Source organism: Hyperolius riggenbachi, chromosome 4, assembly GCF_040937935.1.
Source record: "Hyperolius riggenbachi isolate aHypRig1 chromosome 4, aHypRig1.pri, whole genome shotgun sequence".
Taxonomy (NCBI): Eukaryota; Metazoa; Chordata; class Amphibia; order Anura; family Hyperoliidae; genus Hyperolius; species Hyperolius riggenbachi.
Window position 1 is genome coordinate 42,251,611 of NC_090649.1, and position 17,252 is coordinate 42,268,862.

Consider the following 17,252-nt stretch of genomic DNA (forward strand, 5'->3'; position numbering starts at 1 on the left):
CGGATTTCCGATCACTACTATGCAAATCCATCAGAAAAACGATCGGAAATCAGATCGGACCTGCCGGAAATCATCTGTTCGACCCATCTATCTGACAGGCATTGGTATGGTGTGTATTAGGCTTTGCACTCCAAAGGTGCTCACATAGCAGTATGAGGAGGGCACTCTGCACACGGCCTGAGATTTAGCTGAGAGGATTGAAAAAAAGGAAGTTGCTCTTTCCCTTAACTTGTTTTTAGATGAGGTACTTCCCAACAAAAGTTACAAACCAAAAAGCCTTTCAGTCCCGGCAAGCAAAAAAAGTGGTTGCTTTCATTTGACTTAAGTTTGTTACTACTTTTTTTTCTGTACTTTTAGTATGTTTTCTTAATTGCTAGGTGCTGGGAAAGCAAGTTGTAGGTAAGCTGACACAACATCTCAACATCTACTGTGAGAAAACTCAGGACAAAAGTAGAATGAATGAGGGCCTAGAGAGAACGCTCCAAATTTGAGCAAGGCCCTGAGTAGAGTGCAAAGACAACAAGGCAAAAAGTTGTAAAACAACACCAGATGAGCAGATGCTGCTGACTTGGCATTTCCGAGGCTTTTCTAGACAGTTAAAAAGAAGCCTAATAGGTGAGTACTGGAGAGGGAGAGATGCTGCACGTCACTGGCACTGCTAGAAGACATGCAAGGCCTTTGGGCACGCAAGTGTCCCAAGGCTGCTTTAACTTGTGTGTCTTAGAGTCATGTTTGCTGGGTACTAGGGTCCCTCTTCTCGACTGTCAGCCAGCACTGTGGCCAAGTGCCACGGTGACTCTTGCAAATGTCCTTAACCTCCTCAGCGGTATGGACAGAAATGTCCATCCATAAAAACATGCTGTGAACAGTATAAACGTGCATACACATCAATACTCTTCTGCACTGTATACTAGACCCTTGCTTGACACAGTTTGGCAAGTTACAGGAAAAAAAAAAGTTTTAAAAATACATTTTATCACTTTTTGCAAAGAAATCCTGGGAATTGAACGCCGGGGAGGTTAAATGGCTTCTGGCCTGCAGAGATGTCTTAAGCTTGAGAAGTGCAAAGTGTGGAGGTGTGCCAAAATCCTAGCATTTGCATTGGCTGGGAATCGAACCCAGGCCTCCCGCGTGGCAGGCGAGAATTCTACCACTGAACCACCAATGCCTTGCCCTGTTGCTCGGTGCTGAAAAACGTGGCCAGCCAAATCAGGCCATACAAGATTGCCTTCTTCTGTGCGGATGGCAAAGGTGAGGCTGGCGCCATTTTGCAATTTTTGACATTTCAGCCCAAGCAAGCAAGCCCGGCTAGCTCAGTCGGTAGAGCATGAGACTCTTAATCTCAGGGTTGTGGGTTCGAGCCCCACGTTGGGTGATCAAAGCTTCTCCTTTTACTTTCTACTAGGCAGAGCTCCTCCAAAACGATTACAAACCATCACCAGGCCATCACTTCCTCTTTCACATGCCACTCCCCACTCCCTTTGCTAACAAACAAAAATGTCATCTCAGCTTTCCCCTTCACTTTTACTCACACAACCTCTTTTAACAACTTTTCAGCAAAAGTGCTTCACCACCCCAAGAAAGAGAAAAACACTCCTTCTTACAATCTTACTCATCTTTCCTATACTACTTTTCTTATCTGCTTTTCCCAGATTTCCGTTGGCTTTACTCCAGTCCTTTTGTCAAGGAGAGACTTACAATCAATCACTTGACAAGGAACAACCACCTGAAAGATACTCATTCTCGTATGCCTGGTGCACACCATGCAATTCCCCATCAGATAGATGGGCCGATAGATCCTTTCCGACAGACACGATCGGATTTCCGTTCGGATTTCCGATCACTACTATGCAAATCCATCAGAAAAACGATCGGAAATCAGATCGGACCTGCCGGAAATCATCTGTTCGACCCATCTATCTGACAGGCATTGGTATGGTGTGTATTAGGCTTTGCACTCCAAAGGTGCTCACATAGCAGTATGAGGAGGGCACTCTGCACACGGCCTGAGATTTAGCTGAGAGGATTGAAAAAAAGGAAGTTGCTCTTTCCCTTAACTTGTTTTTAGATGAGGTACTTCCCAACAAAAGTTACAAACCAAAAAGCCTTTCAGTCCCGGCAAGCAAAAAAAGTGGTTGCTTTCATTTGACTTAAGTTTGTTACTACTTTTTTTTCTGTACTTTTAGTATGTTTTCTTAATTGCTAGGTGCTGGGAAAGCAAGTTGTAGGTAAGCTGACACAACATCTCAACATCTACTGTGAGAAAACTCAGGACAAAAGTAGAATGAATGAGGGCCTAGAGAGAACGCTCCAAATTTGAGCAAGGCCCTGAGTAGAGTGCAAAGACAACAAGGCAAAAAGTTGTAAAACAACACCAGATGAGCAGATGCTGCTGACTTGGCATTTCCGAGGCTTTTCTAGACAGTTAAAAAGAAGCCTAATAGGTGAGTACTGGAGAGGGAGAGATGCTGCACGTCACTGGCACTGCTAGAAGACATGCAAGGCCTTTGGGCACGCAAGTGTCCCAAGGCTGCTTTAACTTGTGTGTCTTAGAGTCATGTTTGCTGGGTACTAGGGTCCCTCTTCTCGACTGTCAGCCAGCACTGTGGCCAAGTGCCACGGTGACTCTTGCAAATGTCCTTAAATGGCTTCTGGCCTGCAGAGATGTCTTAAGCTTGAGAAGTGCAAAGTGTGGAGGTGTGCCAAAATCCTAGCATTTGCATTGGCCGGGAATCGAACCCGGGCCTCCCGCGTGGCAGGCGAGAATTCTACCACTGAACCACCAATGCCTTGCCCTGTTGCTCGGTGCTGAAAAACGTGGCCAGCCAAATCAGGCCATACAAGATTGCCTTCTTCTGTGCGGATGGCAAAGGTGAGGCTGGCGCCATTTTGCAATTTTTGACATTTCAGCTCAAGCAAGCAAGCAAGCCCGGCTAGCTCAGTCGGTAGAGCATGAGACTCTTAATCTCAGGGTCGTGGGTTCGAGCCCCACGTTGGGCGATCAAAGCTTCTCCTTTTACTTTCTACTAGGCAGAGCTCCTCCAAAACGATTACAAACCATCACCAGGCCATCACTTCCTCTTTCACATGCCACTCCCCACTCCCTTTGCTAACAAACGAAAATGTCATCTCAGCTTTCCCCTTCACTTTTACTCACACAACCTCTTTTAACAACTTTTCAGCAAAAGTGCTTCACCACCCCAAGAAAGAGAAAAACACTCCTTCTTACAATCTTACTCATCTTTCCTATACTACTTTTCTTATCTGCTTTTCCCAGATTTCCGTTGGCTTTACTCCAGTCCTTTTGTCAAGGAGAGACTTACAATCAATCACTTGACAAGGAACAACCACCTGAAAGATACTCATTCTCGTATGCCTGGTGCACACCATGCAATTCCCCATCAGATAGATGGGCCGATAGATCCTTTCCGACAGACACGATCGGATTTCCGTTCGGATTTCCGATCACTACTATGCAAATCCATCAGAAAAACGATCGGAAATCAGATCGGACCTGCCGGAAATCATCTGTTCGACCCATCTATCTGACAGGCATTGGTATGGTGTGTATTAGGCTTTGCACTCCAAAGGTGCTCACATAGCAGTATGAGGAGGGCACTCTGCACACGGCCTGAGATTTAGCTGAGAGGATTGAAAAAAAGGAAGTTGCTCTTTCCCTTAACTTGTTTTTAGATGAGGTACTTCCCAACAAAAGTTACAAACCAAAAAGCCTTTCAGTCCCGGCAAGCAAAAAAAGTGGTTGCTTTCATTTGACTTAAGTTTGTTACTACTTTTTTTTCTGTACTTTTAGTATGTTTTCTTAATTGCTAGGTGCTGGGAAAGCAAGTTGTAGGTAAGCTGACACAACATCTCAACATCTACTGTGAGAAAACTCAGGACAAAAGTAGAATGAATGAGGGCCTAGAGAGAACGCTCCAAATTTGAGCAAGGCCCTGAGTAGAGTGCAAAGACAACAAGGCAAAAAGTTGTAAAACAACACCAGATGAGCAGATGCTGCTGACTTGGCATTTCCGAGGCTTTTCTAGACAGTTAAAAAGAAGCCTAATAGGTGAGTACTGGAGAGGGAGAGATGCTGCACGTCACTGGCACTGCTAGAAGACATGCAAGGCCTTTGGGCACGCAAGTGTCCCAAGGCTGCTTTAACTTGTGTGTCTTAGAGTCATGTTTGCTGGGTACTAGGGTCCCTCTTCTCGACTGTCAGCCAGCACTGTGGCCAAGTGCCACGGTGACTCTTGCAAATGTCCTTAAATGGCTTCTGGCCTGCAGAGATGTCTTAAGCTTGAGAAGTGCAAAGTGTGGAGGTGTGCCAAAATCCTAGCATTTGCATTGGCCGGGAATCGAACCCGGGCCTCCCGCGTGGCAGGCGAGAATTCTACCACTGAACCACCAATGCCTAAAAATACATTTTATCACTTTTTGCAAAGAAATCCTGGGAATTGAACGCCGGGGAGGTTAAATGGCTTCTGGCCTGCAGAGATGTCTTAAGCTTGAGAAGTGCAAAGTGTGGAGGTGTGCCAAAATCCTAGCATTTGCATTGGCTGGGAATCGAACCCAGGCCTCCCGCGTGGCAGGCGAGAATTCTACCACTGAACCACCAATGCCTTGCCCTGTTGCTCGGTGCTGAAAAACGTGGCCAGCCAAATCAGGCCATACAAGATTGCCTTCTTCTGTGCGGATGGCAAAGGTGAGGCTGGCGCCATTTTGCAATTTTTGACATTTCAGCTCAAGCAAGCAAGCCCGGCTAGCTCAGTCGGTAGAGCATGAGACTCTTAATCTCAGGGTCGTGGGTTCGAGCCCCACGTTGGGTGATCAAAGCTTCTCCTTTTACTTTCTACTAGGCAGAGCTCCTCCAAAACGATTACAAACCATCACCAGGCCATCACTTCCTCTTTCACATGCCACTCCCCACTCCCTTTGCTAACAAACGAAAATGTCATCTCAGCTTTCCCCTTCACTTTTACTCACACAACCTCTTTTAACAACTTTTCAGCAAAAGTGCTTCACCACCCCAAGAAAGAGAAAAACACTCCTTCTTACAATCTTACTCATCTTTCCTATACTACTTTTCTTATCTGCTTTTCCCAGATTTCCGTTGGCTTTACTCCAGTCCTTTTGTCAAGGAGAGACTTACAATCAATCACTTGACAAGGAACAACCACCTGAAAGATACTCATTCTCGGATGCCTGGTGCACACCATGCAATTCCCCATCAGATAGATGGGCCGATAGATCCTTTCCGACAGACACGATCGGATTTCCGTTCGGATTTCCGATCACTACTATGCAAATCCATCAGAAAAACGATCGGAAATCAGATCGGACCTGCCGGAAATCATCTGTTCGACCCATCTATCTGACAGGCATTGGTATGGTGTGTATTAGGCTTTGCACTCCAAAGGTGCTCACATAGCAGTATGAGGAGGGCACTCTGCACACGGCCTGAGACTTAGCTGAGAGGATTGAAAAAAAGGAAGTTGCTCTTTCCCTTAACTTGTTTTTAGATGAGGTACTTCCCAACAAAAGTTACAAACCAAAAAGCCTTTCAGTCCCGGCAAGCAAAAAAAGTGGTTGCTTTCATTTGACTTAAGTTTGTTACTACTTTTTTTTCTGTACTTTTAGTATGTTTTCTTAATTGCTAGGTGCTGGGAAAGCAAGTTGTAGGTAAGCTGACACAACATCTCAACATCTACTGTGAGAAAACTCAGGACAAAAGTAGAATGAATGAGGGCCTAGAGAGAACGCTCCAAATTTGAGCAAGGCCCTGAGTAGAGTGCAAAGACAACAAGGCAAAAAGTTGTAAAACAACACCAGATGAGCAGATGCTGCTGACTTGGCATTTCCGAGGCTTTTCTAGACAGTTAAAAAGAAGCCTAATAGGTGAGTACTGGAGAGGGAGAGATGCTGCACGTCACTGGCACTGCTAGAAGACATGCAAGGCCTTTGGGCACGCAAGTGTCCCAAGGCTGCTTTAACTTGTGTGTCTTAGAGTCATGTTTGCTGGGTACTAGGGTCCCTCTTCTCGACTGTCAGCCAGCACTGTGGCCAAGTGCCACGGTGACTCTTGCAAATGTCCTTAAATGGCTTCTGGCCTGCAGAGATGTCTTAAGCTTGAGAAGTGCAAAGTGTGGAGGTGTGCCAAAATCCTAGCATTTGCATTGGCCGGGAATCGAACCCGGGCCTCCCGCGTGGCAGGCGAGAATTCTACCACTGAACCACCAATGCCTTGCCCTGTTGCTCGGTGCTGAAAAACGTGGCCAGCCAAATCAGGCCATACAAGATTGCCTTCTTCTGTGTGGATAGCAAAGGTGAGGCTGGCGCCATTTTGCAATTTTTGACATTTCAGCTCAAGCAAGCAAGCCCGGCTAGCTCAGTCGGTAGAGCATGAGACTCTTAATCTCAGGCTCGTGGGTTCGAGCCCCACGTTGGGCGATCAAAGCTTCTCCTTTTACTTTCTACTAGGCAGAGCTCCTCCAAAACGATTACAAACCATCACCAGGCCATCACTTCCTCTTTCACATGCCACTCCCCACTCCCTTTGCTAACAAACGAAAATGTCATCTCAGCTTTCCCCTTCACTTTTACTCACACAACCTCTTTTAACAACTTTTCAGCAAAAGTGCTTCACCACCCCAAGAAAGAGAAAAACACTCCTTCTTACAATCTTACTCATCTTTCCTATACTACTTTTCTTATCTGCTTTTCCCAGATTTCCGTTGGCTTTACTCCAGTCCTTTTGTCAAGGAGAGACTTACAATCAATCACTTGACAAGGAACAACCACCTGAAAGATACTCATTCTCGTATGCCTGGTGCACACCATGCAATTCCCCATCAGATAGATGGGCCGATAGATCCTTTCCGACAGACACGATCGGATTTCCGTTCGGATTTCCGATCACTACTATGCAAATCCATCAGAAAAACGATCGGAAATCAGATCGGACCTGCCGGAAATCATCTGTTCGACCCATCTATCTGACAGGCATTGGTATGGTGTGTATTAGGCTTTGCACTCCAAAGGTGCTCACATAGCAGTATGAGGAGGGCACTCTGCACACGGCCTGAGATTTAGCTGAGAGGATTGAAAAAAAGGAAGTTGCTCTTTCCCTTAACTTGTTTTTAGATGAGGTACTTCCCAACAAAAGTTACAAACCAAAAAGCCTTTCAGTCCCGGCAAGCAAAAAAAGTGGTTGCTTTCATTTGACTTAAGTTTGTTACTACTTTTTTTTCTGTACTTTTAGTATGTTTTCTTAATTGCTAGGTGCTGGGAAAGCAAGTTGTAGGTAAGCTGACACAACATCTCAACATCTACTGTGAGAAAACTCAGGACAAAAGTAGAATGAATGAGGGCCTAGAGAGAACGCTCCAAATTTGAGCAAGGCCCTGAGTAGAGTGCAAAGACAACAAGGCAAAAAGTTGTAAAACAACACCAGATGAGCAGATGCTGCTGACTTGGCATTTCCGAGGCTTTTCTAGACAGTTAAAAAGAAGCCTAATAGGTGAGTACTGGAGAGGGAGAGATGCTGCACGTCACTGGCACTGCTAGAAGACATGCAAGGCCTTTGGGCACGCAAGTGTCCCAAGGCTGCTTTAACTTGTGTGTCTTAGAGTCATGTTTGCTGGGTACTAGGGTCCCTCTTCTCGACTGTCAGCCAGCACTGTGGCCAAGTGCCACGGTGACTCTTGCAAATGTCCTTAAATGGCTTCTGGCCTGCAGAGATGTCTTAAGCTTGAGAAGTGCAAAGTGTGGAGGTGTGCCAAAATCCTAGCATTTGCATTGGCCGGGAATCGAACCCGGGCCTCCCGCGTGGCAGGCGAGAATTCTACCACTGAACCACCAATGCCTTGCCCTGTTGCTCGGTGCTGAAAAACGTGGCCAGCCAAATCAGGCCATACAAGATTGCCTTCTTCTGTGCGGATGGCAAAGGTGAGGCTGGCGCCATTTTGCAATTTTTGACATTTCAGCTCAAGCAAGCAAGCCTGGCTAGCTCAGTCGGTAGAGCATGAGACTCTTAATCTCAGGGTCGTGGGTTCGAGCCCCACGTTGGGCGATCAAAGCTTCTCCTTTTACTTTCTACTAGGCAGAGCTCCTCCAAAACGATTACAAACCATCACCAGGCCATCACTTCCTCTTTCACATGCCACTCCCCACTCCCTTTGCTAACAAACGAAAATGTCATCTCAGCTTTCCCCTTCACTTTTACTCACACAACCTCTTTTAACAACTTTTCAGCAAAAGTGCTTCACCACCCCAAGAAAGAGAAAAACACTCCTTCTTACAATCTTACTCATCTTTCCTATACTACTTTTCTTATCTGCTTTTCCCAGATTTCCGTTGGCTTTACTCCAGTCCTTTTGTCAAGGAGAGACTTACAATCAATCACTTGACAAGGAACAACCACCTGAAAGATACTCATTCTCGTATGCCTGGTGCACACCATGCAATTCCCCATCAGATAGATGGGCCGATAGATCCTTTCCGACAGACACGATCGGATTTCCGTTCGGATTTCCGATCACTACTATGCAAATCCATCAGAAAAACGATCGGAAATCAGATCGGACCTGCCGGAAATCATCTGTTCGACCCATCTATCTGACAGGCATTGGTATGGTGTGTATTAGGCTTTGCACTCCAAAGGTGCTCACATAGCAGTATGAGGAGGGCACTCTGCACACGGCCTGAGATTTAGCTGAGAGGATTGAAAAAAAGGAAGTTGCTCTTTCCCTTAACTTGTTTTTAGATGAGGTACTTCCCAACAAAAGTTACAAACCAAAAAGCCTTTCAGTCCCGGCAAGCAAAAAAAGTGGTTGCTTTCATTTGACTTAAGTTTGTTACTACTTTTTTTTCTGTACTTTTAGTATGTTTTCTTAATTGCTAGGTGCTGGGAAAGCAAGTTGTAGGTAAGCTGACACAACATCTCAACATCTACTGTGAGAAAACTCAGGACAAAAGTAGAATGAATGAGGGCCTAGAGAGAACGCTCCAAATTTGAGCAAGGCCCTGAGTAGAGTGCAAAGACAACAAGGCAAAAAGTTGTAAAACAACACCAGATGAGCAGATGCTGCTGACTTGGCATTTCCGAGGCTTTTCTAGACAGTTAAAAAGAAGCCTAATAGGTGAGTACTGGAGAGGGAGAGATGCTGCACGTCACTGGCACTGCTAGAAGACATGCAAGGCCTTTGGGCACGCAAGTGTCCCAAGGCTGCTTTAACTTGTGTGTCTTAGAGTCATGTTTGCTGGGTACTAGGGTCCCTCTTCTCGACTGTCAGCCAGCACTGTGGCCAAGTGCCACGGTGACTCTTGCAAATGTCCTTAACCTCCTCAGCGGTATGGACAGAAATGTCCATCCATAAAAACATGCTGTGAACAGTATAAACGTGCATACACATCAATACTCTTCTGCACTGTATACTAGACCCTTGCTTGACACAGTTTGGCAAGTTACAGGAAAAAAAAAAGTTTTAAAAATACATTTTATCACTTTTTGCAAAGAAATCCTGGGAATTGAACGCCGGGGAGGTTAAATGGCTTCTGGCCTGCAGAGATGTCTTAAGCTTGAGAAGTGCAAAGTGTGGAGGTGTGCCAAAATCCTAGCATTTGCATTGGCTGGGAATCAAACCCAGGCCTCCCGCGTGGCAGGCGAGAATTCTACCACTGAACCACCAATGCCTTGCCCTGTTGCTCGGTGCTGAAAAACGTGGCCAGCCAAATCAGGCCATACAAGATTGCCTTCTTCTGTGCGGATGGCAAAGGTGAGGCTGGCGCCATTTTGCAATTTTTGACATTTCAGCTCAAGCAAGCAAGCCCGGCTAGCTCAGTCGGTAGAGCATGAGACTCTTAATCTCAGGGTCGTGGGTTCGAGCCCCACGTTGGGTGATCAAAGCTTCTCCTTTTACTTTCTACTAGGCAGAGCTCCTCCAAAACGATTACAAACCATCACCAGGCCATCACTTCCTCTTTCACATGCCACTCCCCACTCCCTTTGCTAACAAACGAAAATGTCATCTCAGCTTTCCCCTTCACTTTTACTTACACAACCTCTTTTAACAACTTTTCAGCAAAAGTGCTTCACCACCCCAAGAAAGAGAAAAACACTCCTTCTTACAATCTTACTCATCTTTCCTATACTACTTTTCTTATCTGCTTTTCCCAGATTTCCGTTGGCTTTACTCCAGTCCTTTTGTCAAGGAGAGACTTACAATCAATCACTTGACAAGGAACAACCACCTGAAAGATACTCATTCTCGTATGCCTGGTGCACACCATGCAATTCCCCATCAGATAGATGGGCCGATAGATCCTTTCCGACAGACACGATCGGATTTCCGTTCGGATTTCCGATCACTACTATGCAAATCCATCAGAAAAACGATCGGAAATCAGATCGGACCTGCCGGAAATCATCTGTTCGACCCATCTATCTGACAGGCATTGGTATGGTGTGTATTAGGCTTTGCACTCCAAAGGTGCTCACATAGCAGTATGAGGAGGGCACTCTGCACACGGCCTGAGATTTAGCTGAGAGGATTGAAAAAAAGGAAGTTGCTCTTTCCCTTAACTTGTTTTTAGATGAGGTACTTCCCAACAAAAGTTACAAACCAAAAAGCCTTTCAGTCCCGGCAAGCAAAAAAAGTGGTTGCTTTCATTTGACTTAAGTTTGTTACTACTTTTTTTTTCTGTACTTTTAGTATGTTTTCTTAATTGCTAGGTGCTGGGAAAGCAAGTTGTAGGTAAGCTGACACAACATCTCAACATCTACTGTGAGAAAACTCAGGACAAAAGTAGAATGAATGAGGGCCTAGAGAGAACGCTCCAAATTTGAGCAAGGCCCTGAGTAGAGTGCAAAGACAACAAGGCAAAAAGTTGTAAAACAACACCAGATGAGCAGATGCTGCTGACTTGGCATTTCCGAGGCTTTTCTAGACAGTTAAAAAGAAGCCTAATAGGTGAGTACTGGAGAGGGAGAGATGCTGCACGTCACTGGCACTGCTAGAAGACATGCAAGGCCTTTGGGCACGCAAGTGTCCCAAGGCTGCTTTAACTTGTGTGTCTTAGAGTCATGTTTGCTGGGTACTAGGGTCCCTCTTCTCGACTGTCAGCCAGCACTGTGGCCAAGTGCCACGGTGACTCTTGCAAATGTCCTTAAATGGCTTCTGGCCTGCAGAGATGTCTTAAGCTTGAGAAGTGCAAAGTGTGGAGGTGTGCCAAAATCCTAGCATTTGCATTGGCCGGGAATCGAACCCGGGCCTCCCGCGTGGCAGGCGAGAATTCTACCACTGAACCACCAATGCCTTGCCCTGTTGCTCGGTGCTGAAAAACGTGGCCAGCCAAATCAGGCCATACAAGATTGCCTTCTTCTGTGCGGATGGCAAAGGTGAGGCTGGCGCCATTTTGCAATTTTTGACATTTCAGCTCAAGCAAGCAAGCCCGGCTAGCTCAGTCGGTAGAGCATGAGACTCTTAATCTCAGGGTCGTGGGTTCGAGCCCCACGTTGGGCGATCAAAGCTTCTCCTTTTACTTTCTACTAGGCAGAGCTCCTCCAAAACGATTACAAACCATCACCAGGCCATCACTTCCTCTTTCACATGCCACTCCCCACTCCCTTTGCTAACAAACGAAAATGTCATCTCAGCTTTCCCCTTCACTTTTACTCACACAACCTCTTTTAACAACTTTTCAGCAAAAGTGCTTCACCACCCCAAGAAAGAGAAAAACACTCCTTCTTACAATCTTACTCATCTTTCCTATACTACTTTTCTTATCTGCTTTTCCCAGATTTCCGTTGGCTTTACTCCAGTCCTTTTGTCAAGGAGAGACTTACAATCAATCACTTGACAAGGAACAACCACCTGAAAGATACTCATTCTCGTATGCCTGGTGCACACCATGCAATTCCCCATCAGATAGATGGGCCGATAGATCCTTTCCGACAGACACGATCGGATTTCCGTTCGGATTTCCGATCACTACTATGCAAATCCATCAGAAAAACGATCGGAAATCAGATCGGACCTGCCGGAAATCATCTGTTCGACCCATCTATCTGACAGGCATTGGTATGGTGTGTATTAGGCTTTGCACTCCAAAGGTGCTCACATAGCAGTATGAGGAGGGCACTCTGCACACGGCCTGAGATTTAGCTGAGAGGATTGAAAAAAAGGAAGTTGCTCTTTCCCTTAACTTGTTTTTAGATGAGGTACTTCCCAACAAAAGTTACAAACCAAAAAGCCTTTCAGTCCCGGCAAGCAAAAAAAGTGGTTGCTTTCATTTGACTTAAGTTTGTTACTACTTTTTTTTCTGTACTTTTAGTATGTTTTCTTAATTGCTAGGTGCTGGGAAAGCGAGTTGTAGGTAAGCTGACACAACATCTCAACATCTACTGTGAGAAAACTCAGGACAAAAGTAGAATGAATGAGGGCCTAGAGAGAACGCTCCAAATTTGAGCAAGGCCCTGAGTAGAGTGCAAAGACAACAAGGCAAAAAGTTGTAAAACAACACCAGATGAGCAGATGCTGCTGACTTGGCATTTCCGAGGCTTTTCTAGACAGTTAAAAAGAAGCCTAATAGGTGAGTACTGGAGAGGGAGAGATGCTGCACGTCACTGGCACTGCTAGAAGACATGCAAGGCCTTTGGGCACGCAAGTGTCCCAAGGCTGCTTTAACTTGTGTGTCTTAGAGTCATGTTTGCTGGGTACTAGGGTCCCTCTTCTCGACTGTCAGCCAGCACTGTGGCCAAGTGCCACGGTGACTCTTGCAAATGTCCTTAACCTCCTCAGCGGTATGGACAGAAATGTCCATCCATAAAAACATGCTGTGAACAGTATAAACGTGCATACACATCAATACTCATCTGCACTGTATACTAGACCCTTGCTTGACACAGTTTGGCAAGTTACAGGAAAAAAAAAAGTTTTGAAAATACATTTTATCACTTTTTGCAAAGAAATCCTGGGAATTGAACGCCGGGGAGGTTAAATGGCTTCTGGCCTGCAGAGATGTCTTAAGCTTGAGAAGTGCAAAGTGTGGAGGTGTGCCAAAATCCTAGCATTTGCATTGGCTGGGAATCAAACCCAGGCCTCCCGCGTGGCAGGCGAGAATTCTACCACTGAACCACCAATGCCTTGCCCTGTTGCTCGGTGCTGAAAAACGTGGCCAGCCAAATCAGGCCATACAAGATTGCCTTCTTCTGTGCGGATGGCAAAGGTGAGGCTGGCGCCATTTTGCAATTTTTGACATTTCAGCTCAAGCAAGCAAGCCCGGCTAGCTCAGTCGGTAGAGCATGAGACTCTTAATCTCAGGGTCGTGGGTTCGAGCCCCACGTTGGGTGATCAAAGCTTCTCCTTTTACTTTCTACTAGGCAGAGCTCCTCCAAAACGATTGCAAACCATCACCAGGCCATCACTTCCTCTTTCACATGCCACTCCCCACTCCCTTTGCTAACAAACGAAAATGTCATCTCAGCTTTCCCCTTCACTTTTACTCACACAACCTCTTTTAACAACTTTTCAGCAAAAGTGCTTCACCACCCCAAGAAAGAGAAAAACACTCCTTCTTACAATCTTACTCATCTTTCCTATACTACTTTTCTTATCTGCTTTTCCCAGATTTCCGTTGGCTTTACTCCAGTCCTTTTGTCAAGGAGAGACTTACAATCAATCACTTGACAAGGAACAACCACCTGAAAGATACTCATTCTCGTATGCCTGGTGCACACCATGCAATTCCCCATCAGATAGATGGGCCGATAGATCCTTTCCGACAGACACGATCGGATTTCCGTTCGGATTTCCGATCACTACTATGCAAATCCATCAGAAAAACGATCGGAAATCAGATCGGACCTGCCGGAAATCATCTGTTCGACCCATCTATCTGACAGGCATTGGTATGGTGTGTATTAGGCTTTGCACTCCAAAGGTGCTCACATAGCAGTATGAGGAGGGCACTCTGCACACGGCCTGAGATTTAGCTGAGAGGATTGAAAAAAAGGAAGTTGCTCTTTCCCTTAACTTGTTTTTAGATGAGGTACTTCCCAACAAAAGTTACAAACCAAAAAGCCTTTCAGTCCCGGCAAGCAAAAAAAGTGGTTGCTTTCATTTGACTTAAGTTTGTTACTACTTTTTTTTCTGTACTTTTAGTATGTTTTCTTAATTGCTAGGTGCTGGGAAAGCAAGTTGTAGGTAAGCTGACACAACATCTCAACATCTACTGTGAGAAAACTCAGGACAAAAGTAGAATGAATGAGGGCCTAGAGAGAACGCTCCAAATTTGAGCAAGGCCCTGAGTAGAGTGCAAAGACAACAAGGCAAAAAGTTGTAAAACAACACCAGATGAGCAGATGCTGCTGACTTGGCATTTCCGAGGCTTTTCTAGACAGTTAAAAAGAAGCCTAATAGGTGAGTACTGGAGAGGGAGAGATGCTGCACGTCACTGGCACTGCTAGAAGACATGCAAGGCCTTTGGGCACGCAAGTGTCCCAAGGCTGCTTTAACTTGTGTGTCTTAGAGTCATGTTTGCTGGGTACTAGGGTCCCTCTTCTCGACTGTCAGCCAGCACTGTGGCCAAGTGCCACGGTGACTCTTGCAAATGTCCTTAACCTCCTCAGCGGTATGGACAGAAATGTCCATCCATAAAAACATGCTGTGAACAGTATAAACGTGCATACACATCAATACTCTTCTGCACTGTATACTAGACCATTGCTTGACACAGTTTGGCAAGTTACAGGAAAAAAAAAAGTTTTAAAAATACATTTTATCACTTTTTGCAAAGAAATCCTGGGAATTGAACGCCGGGGAGGTTAAATGGCTTCTGGCCTGCAGAGATGTCTTAAGCTTGAGAAGTGCAAAGTGTGGAGGTGTGCCAAAATCCTAGCATTTGCATTGGCCGGGAATCAAACCCAGGCCTCCCGCGTGGCAGGCGAGAATTCTACCACTGAACCACCAATGCCTTGCCCTGTTGCTCGGTGCTGAAAAACGTGGCCAGCCAAATCAGGCCATACAAGATTGCCTTCTTCTGTGCGGATGGCAAAGGTGAGGCTGGCGCCATTTTGCAATTTTTGACATTTCAGCTCAAGCAAGCAAGCCCGGCTAGCTCAGTCGGTAGAGCATGAGACTCTTAATCTCAGGGTCGTGGGTTCGAGCCCCACGTTGGGCGATCAAAGCTTCTCCTTTTACTTTCTACTAGGCAGAGCTCCTCCAAAACGATTACAAACCATCACCAGGCCATCACTTCCTCTTTCACATGCCACTCCCCACTCCCTTTGCTAACAAACGAAAATGTCATCTCAGCTTTCCCCTTCACTTTTACTCACACAACCTCTTTTAACAACTTTTCAGCAAAAGTGCTTCACCACCCCAAGAAAGAGAAAAACACTCCTTCTTACAATCTTACTCATCTTTCCTATACTACTTTTCTTATCTGCTTTTCCCAGATTTCCGTTGGCTTTACTCCAGTCCTTTTGTCAAGGAGAGACTTACAATCAATCACTTGACAAAGAACAACCACCTGAAAGATACTCATTCTCGTATGCCTGGTGCACACCATGCAATTCCCCATCAGATAGATGGGCCGATAGATCCTTTCCGACAGACACGATCGGATTTCCGTTCGGATTTCCGATCACTACTATGCAAATCCATCAGAAAAACGATCGGAAATCAGATCGGACCTGCCGGAAATCATCTGTTCGACCCATCTATCTGACAGGCATTGGTATGGTGTGTATTAGGCTTTGCACTCCAAAGGTGCTCACATAGCAGTATGAGGAGGGCACTCTGCACACGGCCTGAGATTTAGCTGAGAGGATTGAAAAAAAGGAAGCTGCTCTTTCCCTTAACTTGTTTTTAGATGAGGTACTTCCCAACAAAAGTTACAAACCAAAAAGCCTTTCAGTCCCGGCAAGCAAAAAAAGTGGTTGCTTTCATTTGACTTAAGTTTGTTACTACTTTTTTTTCTGTACTTTTAGTATGTTTTCTTAATTGCTAGGTGCTGGGAAAGCAAGTTGTAGGTAAGCTGACACAACATCTCAACATCTACTGTGAGAAAACTCAGGACAAAAGTAGAATGAATGAGGGCCTAGAGAGAACGCTCCAAATTTGAGCAAGGCCCTGAGTAGAGTGCAAAGACAACAAGGCAAAAAGTTGTAAAACAACACCAGATGAGCAGATGCTGCTGACTTGGCATTTCCGAGGCTTTTCTAGACAGTTAAAAAGAAGCCTAATAGGTGAGTACTGGAGAGGGAGAGATGCTGCACGTCACTGGCACTGCTAGAAGACATGCAAGGCCTTTGGGCACGCAAGTGTCCCAAGGCTGCTTTAACTTGTGTGTCTTAGAGTCATGTTTGCTGGGTACTAGGGTCCCTCTTCTCGACTGTCAGCCAGCACTGTGGCCAAGTGCCACGGTGACTCTTGCAAATGTCCTTAAATGGCTTCTGGCCTGCAGAGATGTCTTAAGCTTGAGAAGTGCAAAGTGTGGAGGTGTGCCAAAATCCTAGCATTTGCATTGGCCGGGAATCGAACCCGGGCCTCCCGCGTGGCAGGCGAGAATTCTACCACTGAACCACCAATGCCTTGCCCTGTTGCTCAGTGCTGAAAAACGTGGCCAGCCAAATCAGGCCATACAAGATTGCCTTCTTCTGTGCGGATGGCAAAGGTGAGGCTGGCGCCATTTTGCAATTTTTGACATTTCAGCTCAAGCAAGCAAGCCCGGCTAGCTCAGTCGGTAGAGCATGAGACTCTTAATCTCAGGGTCGTGGGTTCGAGCCCCACGTTGGGCGATCAAAGCTTCTCCTTTTACTTTCTACTAGGCAGAGCTCCTCCAAAACGATTACAAACCATCACCAGGCCATCACTTCCTCTTTCACATGCCACTCCCCACTCCCTTTGCTAACAAACGAAAATGTCATCTCAGCTTTCCCCTTCACTTTTACTCACACAACCTCTTTTAACAACTTTTCAGCAAAAGTGCTTCACCACCCCAAGAAAGAGAAAAACACTCCTTCTTACAATCTTACTCATCTTTCCTATACTACTTTTCTTATCTGCTTTTCCCAGATTTCCGTTGGCTTGACTCCAGTCCTTTTGTCAAGGAGAGACTTACAATCAATCACTTGACAAAGAACAACCACCTGAAAGATACTCATTCTCGTATGCCTGGTGCACACCATGCAATTCCCCATCAGATAGATGGGCCGATAGATCCTTTCCGACAGACACGATCGGATTTCC

The 17,252-nt window shown here is 45.8% G+C and overlaps 15 non-coding genes across 15 annotated transcripts; 5 read left to right on the top strand and 10 right to left on the bottom strand.

The window, feature by feature from the left end:
* Nucleotides 1-1,097: 1,097 nt before the first annotated feature.
* Nucleotides 1,098-1,168, bottom strand: TRNAG-GCC (transfer RNA glycine (anticodon GCC)). Its single transcript has one exon. It is a non-coding gene; the product is annotated as a tRNA-Gly (tRNA).
* A 1,550-nt stretch (nt 1,169-2,718) lies between these two features.
* TRNAG-GCC (transfer RNA glycine (anticodon GCC)) lies at nt 2,719-2,789 on the bottom strand. Its single transcript has one exon. It is a non-coding gene; the product is annotated as a tRNA-Gly (tRNA).
* Nucleotides 2,790-2,927: 138 nt separating this feature from the next.
* On the top strand, nt 2,928-3,000 carry TRNAK-CUU (transfer RNA lysine (anticodon CUU)). The gene has a single exon. It is a non-coding gene; the product is annotated as a tRNA-Lys (tRNA).
* Nucleotides 3,001-4,343: 1,343 nt separating this feature from the next.
* Nucleotides 4,344-4,414, bottom strand: TRNAG-GCC (transfer RNA glycine (anticodon GCC)). Its single transcript has one exon. It is a non-coding gene; the product is annotated as a tRNA-Gly (tRNA).
* A 137-nt stretch (nt 4,415-4,551) lies between these two features.
* Nucleotides 4,552-4,622, bottom strand: TRNAG-GCC (transfer RNA glycine (anticodon GCC)). Its single transcript has one exon. It is a non-coding gene; the product is annotated as a tRNA-Gly (tRNA).
* Nucleotides 4,623-6,172: 1,550 nt separating this feature from the next.
* Nucleotides 6,173-6,243, bottom strand: TRNAG-GCC (transfer RNA glycine (anticodon GCC)). Its single transcript has one exon. It is a non-coding gene; the product is annotated as a tRNA-Gly (tRNA).
* Nucleotides 6,244-7,793: 1,550 nt separating this feature from the next.
* On the bottom strand, nt 7,794-7,864 carry TRNAG-GCC (transfer RNA glycine (anticodon GCC)). Its single transcript has one exon. It is a non-coding gene; the product is annotated as a tRNA-Gly (tRNA).
* A 134-nt stretch (nt 7,865-7,998) lies between these two features.
* TRNAK-CUU (transfer RNA lysine (anticodon CUU)) lies at nt 7,999-8,071 on the top strand. Its single transcript has one exon. It is a non-coding gene; the product is annotated as a tRNA-Lys (tRNA).
* Nucleotides 8,072-9,622: 1,551 nt separating this feature from the next.
* TRNAG-GCC (transfer RNA glycine (anticodon GCC)) lies at nt 9,623-9,693 on the bottom strand. Its single transcript has one exon. It is a non-coding gene; the product is annotated as a tRNA-Gly (tRNA).
* Nucleotides 9,694-11,244: 1,551 nt separating this feature from the next.
* On the bottom strand, nt 11,245-11,315 carry TRNAG-GCC (transfer RNA glycine (anticodon GCC)). The gene has a single exon. It is a non-coding gene; the product is annotated as a tRNA-Gly (tRNA).
* Nucleotides 11,316-11,449: 134 nt separating this feature from the next.
* On the top strand, nt 11,450-11,522 carry TRNAK-CUU (transfer RNA lysine (anticodon CUU)). Its single transcript has one exon. It is a non-coding gene; the product is annotated as a tRNA-Lys (tRNA).
* A 1,551-nt stretch (nt 11,523-13,073) lies between these two features.
* On the bottom strand, nt 13,074-13,144 carry TRNAG-GCC (transfer RNA glycine (anticodon GCC)). Its single transcript has one exon. It is a non-coding gene; the product is annotated as a tRNA-Gly (tRNA).
* A 1,963-nt stretch (nt 13,145-15,107) lies between these two features.
* On the top strand, nt 15,108-15,180 carry TRNAK-CUU (transfer RNA lysine (anticodon CUU)). Its single transcript has one exon. It is a non-coding gene; the product is annotated as a tRNA-Lys (tRNA).
* Nucleotides 15,181-16,523: 1,343 nt separating this feature from the next.
* On the bottom strand, nt 16,524-16,594 carry TRNAG-GCC (transfer RNA glycine (anticodon GCC)). Its single transcript has one exon. It is a non-coding gene; the product is annotated as a tRNA-Gly (tRNA).
* Nucleotides 16,595-16,728: 134 nt separating this feature from the next.
* On the top strand, nt 16,729-16,801 carry TRNAK-CUU (transfer RNA lysine (anticodon CUU)). The gene has a single exon. It is a non-coding gene; the product is annotated as a tRNA-Lys (tRNA).
* The last annotated feature ends 451 nt before the right edge of the window (nt 16,802-17,252 follow it).